Source organism: Arachis hypogaea, chromosome 19 (genome assembly GCF_003086295.3).
Source record: "Arachis hypogaea cultivar Tifrunner chromosome 19, arahy.Tifrunner.gnm2.J5K5, whole genome shotgun sequence".
NCBI classification, from domain to species: Eukaryota; Viridiplantae; Streptophyta; class Magnoliopsida; order Fabales; family Fabaceae; genus Arachis; species Arachis hypogaea.
In genome coordinates this window covers 73,563,006-73,569,129 of record NC_092054.1, presented here as the reverse complement: position 1 = coordinate 73,569,129, position 6,124 = coordinate 73,563,006, and the positions used below count along the sequence as shown (strand labels likewise).

Below are 6,124 nucleotides of genomic sequence, written 5' to 3'. Positions count from 1 at the left end.
CTTAGCTCCAATTAGATGAGCTGGACTAGTAGCTTTTTGCCTCTGAACAGTTTTGGCATCTCACTTTATCCCTTGAAGTTCAGAATGATTGGCATCTATAGGAACTCAGAATTCAGATAGTGTTATTGATTCTCCTAGTTCAGTATGTTGATTGTTGAACACAGCTACTTTATTAGTCTTGACCGTGGCCCTAAGCACTTTGTTTTTCAGTATTACCACCGGATACATAAATGCCACAGACACATAATTGGGTGAACCTTTTCAGATTGTGACTCAGCTTTGCTAGAGTCCCCAATTAGAGGTGTCCAGGGTTCTTAAGCACACTGTTTTTTTTTTTTTTTGCTTTGGACCTCGACTTTAACCGCTCAGTCTCAAGCTTTTCACTTGACACCTTCATGCCAGAAGCACATGGTTAGGGACAGCTTGGTTTAGCTGCTTAGGCCAAGATTTTATTCCTTTGGGCCCTCCTATCCACTGATGCTCAAAGCCTTGGATCCTTTTTACCCTTGCATTTTGGTTTAAAGGGTTATTGGCTTTTTCTGCTTGCTTTTTCTTTTTCTTTCTCTCTTTTTTTCGCCATTTTCTTTTTTTTTTCTTTTTTTTCTGCAAGCTTTTGTATTCACTGCTTTTTCTTGCTTTAAGAATCAATTTTATGATTTTTCAGATTATCAATAACATTTCTCCTTTTTCATTATTCTTTTAAGAGCCAACAATTTTAACATTCATAAACTACAAATTCAAAAGACATATGCATTATTCAAGCATTCATTCAGAAAACAAAAAGTATTGCTACCACATCAAAATAATTGAACTAATTTCAAGGATGAATTCGAAATTCATGTACTTCTTGTTCTTTTGTAATTAAAACATTTTTCATTTAAGAAAGGTGATGGATTCATAGGACATTCATAGCTTTAAGACATAGACACTTAGACACTAGTAATCATGTAGTAAAGACACAAACATAAATAAAACATAAGGCTCAAAAACCGAAAAATAGAAAAATAAGAATAAGGAGATTAAGGAACGAGTCCACCTTAGTGAGGGTGGCGTCTTCTTCCTCTTGAAGAACCAATGGTGTTCTTGAGCTCCTCTATGTCTCTTCCTTGTCTTTTTTGCTCCTCCCTCATAGCTTTTTGGTCTTCTCTAATCTCATGGAGAATGATGGAGTGCTCTTGGTGTTCAATCCTTAGTTGTCTCATGTTGGAACTTAATTCTCCTAGGGAGGTGTTGATTTTCTCCCAATAGTTTTGTGGAGGAAAGTGCATCCCTTGAGGCATCTCAGAGATTTTATGGTGAGGAATTTCCTTATGCTCTTGTTGAGGTCCATGATCTCTTGTTTGATCCATCCTTTTCTTAGTGATGGGCTTGTCCTCATCAATGAGGATATCTCCCTCTATGTCAATCCCAGCCGAATTGTAGAGGTGGCAAATGAGGATATCTTATCGGATCTCCGGATACTCACTCTTTTTGAGCTTAAAAGGGACCTCAGGGATCACCTTTTTCTTGGCCACAACTTCATAGAAGTGGTCTTGATGGACCTTTGAGATGAATTTCTCCATCTCCCATGACACATAGGTGGAAGCAATTGCCTTCCCTTTCCTCTTTCTTGAGGTTTCTCTAGCCTTAGGTGCCATTAATAGTTATGGAAAAACAAAAAGCAATGCTTTTACCACACCAAACTTAAAAAGTTTGCTCGTCCTCGAGCAAAAGAAGAAAGAAAGTAGTAGAAGAAGAAGAAAATGGAGGAGATGGAGTGGGAGAGTGTATTCGGCCAGGGGGGAAGTATTGTTATGAAAAGGTGTGAAGAGGAGAGAAGAAGAGGGTCAAGGACTTAGCATCCCTGATCTATTTAGGCATGTAAAACGCCCTTAGAATGCATGTCTAGCGTTAAATGCCAGCTTGCTGCTTGTTTCTGGCATTTAACGCCAGATTTTCTCCCATTCTTGGCATTAAACGCTAATTCCATGCTCTGTTCTGGCGTTAAACGCCAGTCTGGTGCTTGTTTCTAGTGTTTAACGCCAGCTTGATGCTTCTTTCTGGCGTTAAATGCCAGTTTGATGCTTCTTACTGGCGTTTAAACGCCAGTAAGCTCTTCCTCCAATGCGAGCTATTTTTAATGTTATTTTTCATTCTATTTTTGATTTTTTAGTTGTTTTTGTGACTTCACATGATTATCAACCTAAAGAAAACATAAAATAGCAATGGAAAATAAATAGATATAATTAAATAACATTGGGTTTCCTCCCAATAAGCGCTTCTTTAATGTCAATAGCTTGACAATGAGCTCTCATGGAGCCTCACAGAAAATCAGAGCAATGTTGGGGCCCCTCAACACCAAACTTAGAGTTTGGATGTGGCCTCCCAACACCAAACTTAGAGTTTGAATGTGGGGGTTTTGTTTGACTCTGTTATGAGAGAAGCTTCTCATGCTTCCCCTTCATGGTTACAGAAGGAGAACCTTGAGTCTTAAATACAAGGTATTCCTCATTCAACTAAAGGACCAACTCTCCTCTGTCAACATCAATCACAGTTTTTGCTGTGGCCAGGAAGGGTCTGCCAAGGATGATGGATTCATCCTCATCCTTCCCAGTGTCTAGGATTATGAAATTAGCAGGGATGTAAAGGCTTTCAAACTTCACTAGCACGTCCTCTACTAGTCCATAAGCCTGTTTCATGGATTTGTCTGCCATCTCTAGTGAGATTCTTGCAGCTTGTACCTCAAAGATTCCCAGTTTTTCCATTACAGAGAGGGGCATGAGGTTTATCCCTGACCCCAGGTCACATAGAGCCTTCTCAAAGGTCATGGTGCCTATGGTACAAGGTATGAAGAATTTTCAGGGATCTGGTTTCTTCTGAGGTAATGTCTGCCTCATTAATGTATTCAGTTCATTGGTTAACAAGGGGGGTTCATCCTCCCACGTCTCAGTACCAAATAACTTGGCATTCAGCTTCATGATTGCTCCTAGATATTTAGCAACTTGCTCTTCAGTGATTTCTTCATCCTCTTCAGAGGAAGAATATTCATCAGAGCTTATGAATGGAAGAAGGAAGTTCAATGGAATCTCTATGGTCTCTGTATGAGCCTCAGATTCCTTTGGTTCCTTAAAGGGAAACTCCTTTCTTTCCAAAGGATGTCCCATGAGGTCTTCCTCACTGGGATTCACGTCTTCCTCCTCATCTGGGAATTCGGCCACACCAAGTAAGGTTATGGCCTTGTACTCTCTCTTGGGATTTTCTTTTGTATTGCTTAGGAGAGTATTGGGAGGAGTTTCAGTAATCTTCTTACTCAGCTGACCCACCTGTGCCTCCAAATTTCTAATGGAGGACCTTGTTTCATTCATAAAACTTAGTGTGGTCTTGGATAGATCAGAGACTATGGTTGCCAGGCCAGAATGGCTCTGTTCAGAATTTTCTGTCTGTTGCTGAGAAGATGATGGAAAAGGCTTGCTATTGCTAAACCTATTTCTTCCACCATTATTATTGAAGCCTTGTTGAGGCTTCTTTTGGTCCTTCCATGAGAAATTTGGATGATTTCTCCATGAAGGATTATAGGTATTTCCATAGGCTTCTCCCATGTAATTCACCTCTACTATTGCAGGGTTCTCAGGATCATAAGCTTCTTCTTCAGAAGATGCTTCTTTTGTACTATTGGATGCAGCTTGCAATCCATTCAGACTCTGAGAAATCATATTGACTTGCTGAGTCAATATTTTGTTCTGAGCTAATATGGCATTCAGAGTATCAATTTCAAGAACTCCCTTCTTTTGGGGCGTCCCATTGTTCACAGGATTCCTCTCAGAGGTGTACATGAACTGGTTATTTGCAACTATTTCAATGAGTTCCTGAGCTTCTGCAGGGGTTTTCACGTGAAGAGATCCTCCTGCAGAATGGTCCAATGACATTTTTGACAACTCAGAGAGACCATCATAGAATATACTTATGATGCTCCATTCTAGAAGCATGTCAATAGGACACCTTTTGATCAGTTGCTTGTATCTTTCCCAAGCTTCATAGAGGGATTCTCCTTCCTTCTGTCTGAAGGTTTGGATTTCCACTCTAAGCTTGCTCATCTTTTGAGGTGGAAAGAATTTGGCCAGGAAAGCACTGACCAGCTTATCCCAAGAGTTCAGGCTATCCTTAGGTTGTGAATTCAACCATGTTCTAGCTCTGTTTCTTATAGCAAAAGGGAAAAACATAAGCCTGTAAACCTCGGGATCAACTCCATTGGTCTTGACAGTGTCACAGATTTGCAAGAATTCAGCTAAAAACTGATGAGGATCTTCCATTGGACGTCCATGAAACTTGCAATTCTACTGCATTAGAGAAACCAATTGAGGCTTAAGCTCAAAATTGTTTGCTTCAATTGCAGGGAGTGAGATGCTTCTTCCATAGAAGTTGGAAGAGGGTTCAATAAAGTCACCAAGCATCTTCCTTGCATTTCCACCATTGTTATTAGGTTCGGCCATGTCTCCTTCTTTTTCGAAAATTTCTGTCAGGTTCTCTCCAGAAAGTTGTGCTTTAGCTTCCGTTAGCTTCCTCTTCAGAGTCCTTTCAGGTTCAGGATCAGCTTCAACAAGAATGTTCTTATCCTTGTTCCTGCTCATATGAAAAAGAAGAGAACAGAAAAGAAAATATGGAATCCTCTATGTAGAGAGAGAGAAATAGTTAGGTGGTTTTGAAAAAGATATGATTGAAATAGAAAACTTTTAAAAATAAACCAAAAATTCAAGTAGTTAATTGAAAAAGATTTGAAAATCAAATTTGAAAGGGTGAGAAGTTAGAAAAGATTTTGAAACTGATTTTTGAAAAAGATATGATTGAAAATCATTTCGAAAAAGATTGGAAAAAAGAAATTTAAAAAGATTTGATTTTTGAAATTAAAGTTGATTACTTGACTAACAAGAAACTAAAAGATATGATTTTAAAATTTAAAGATTGATCCTTTCTTAATAGGCAAGTAACAACTTGAAATTTTCTTGAATCAAAATATTAAGTGCTAGCAAAGAATTCAAAAATATGAAACAAAATAAGAAAAATATTTTTGAAAATAAATTTGAAATTTTCGAAAATATGAAAGAAAAAATGAAAAAGATTTTATTTTGGAAAAAGATTTGAAAAAGATAGAATTTTTAAATTGAAATTTTGATTTGACTCATAAGAAACAACTAAATTTTGAAAAATTTTCGAAAAAGTCAACTCAAATATTCAAAATTTATGAGAAGAAAAAGGGAAAGATATTTTATTTTTGAATTTTTAATGAGGAGAGAGAAAAATATAAAAATAATGCAAAACATAAAATTTCAAGATCAAAACACATGATGCATGCAAGAAGACTTTGAATGTCAAGATGAACACCAAGAACACTTTGAAGATCAAGATGAACATCAAGACTTATTTTTTAAAATTTTTAAGAAAAGAAAAAAAATGCAGGACACCAAACTTTGAAATTTTAAAACTTTAGATACTAACAAATTGAAAATGCATATGAAAAACAAGAAAAGACACAAAACAGGAAAATGCAAAGATCAAACAAAGAAGATCATCAAGAACAACTTGAAGATCATGAAGAATAGTTTCATGCAAGTGTTCTTCGAAAATTTTAAAGAAAAATTAAAAAGATGCAATTGACACTAGACTCAAACAAGAAACATCAAATTATTTTTGGTTTTGTGATTTTAAAATTTTTCTAAAACTCCGGTCTAGGAATTAGACATGGCTTACTAACCAGCCAAGCTTTCAGTGAAAGCTCCAGTCCAAAACACTAGACATGGCCAATGGACAGCCAAGCTTTAGCAGATCATTACATACAAAAGTTAAATTGCTAAGAAAGACAAAGAAGCTCTTCTAATGATAGTTGAAACCTCGGTCCAAAGGATTAGACATGGCTTAACAGCCAGGCAGGATTCAGCATATCACCATGAAACTCTAGAATTCATTCTTAAAAATTCTAAAGCCATAGGATAATTTATTTTTTTTTTGAAAATTTTTCGAAAATAAAAATAATAAAAAAACTTAAAATTAAAATAAAATTACCTAATCTGAGCAACAAGATGAACCGTCAGTTGTCCAAACTCGAACAATCCGTGGCAACGGCGCCATAAACTTGGTTCACGAAATTGTG

The 6,124-nt window shown here is 36.8% G+C and overlaps 1 non-coding gene across 1 annotated transcript; it reads left to right on the top strand.

Moving 5' to 3' along the window:
- The first annotated feature begins 3,959 nt into the window (after positions 1 to 3,959).
- LOC112781096 (small nucleolar RNA R71) lies at positions 3,960 to 4,067 on the top strand. The gene has a single exon (XR_003191892.1). It is a non-coding gene; the product is annotated as a small nucleolar RNA R71 (small nucleolar RNA).
- Positions 4,068 to 6,124: the final 2,057 nt, after the last annotated feature.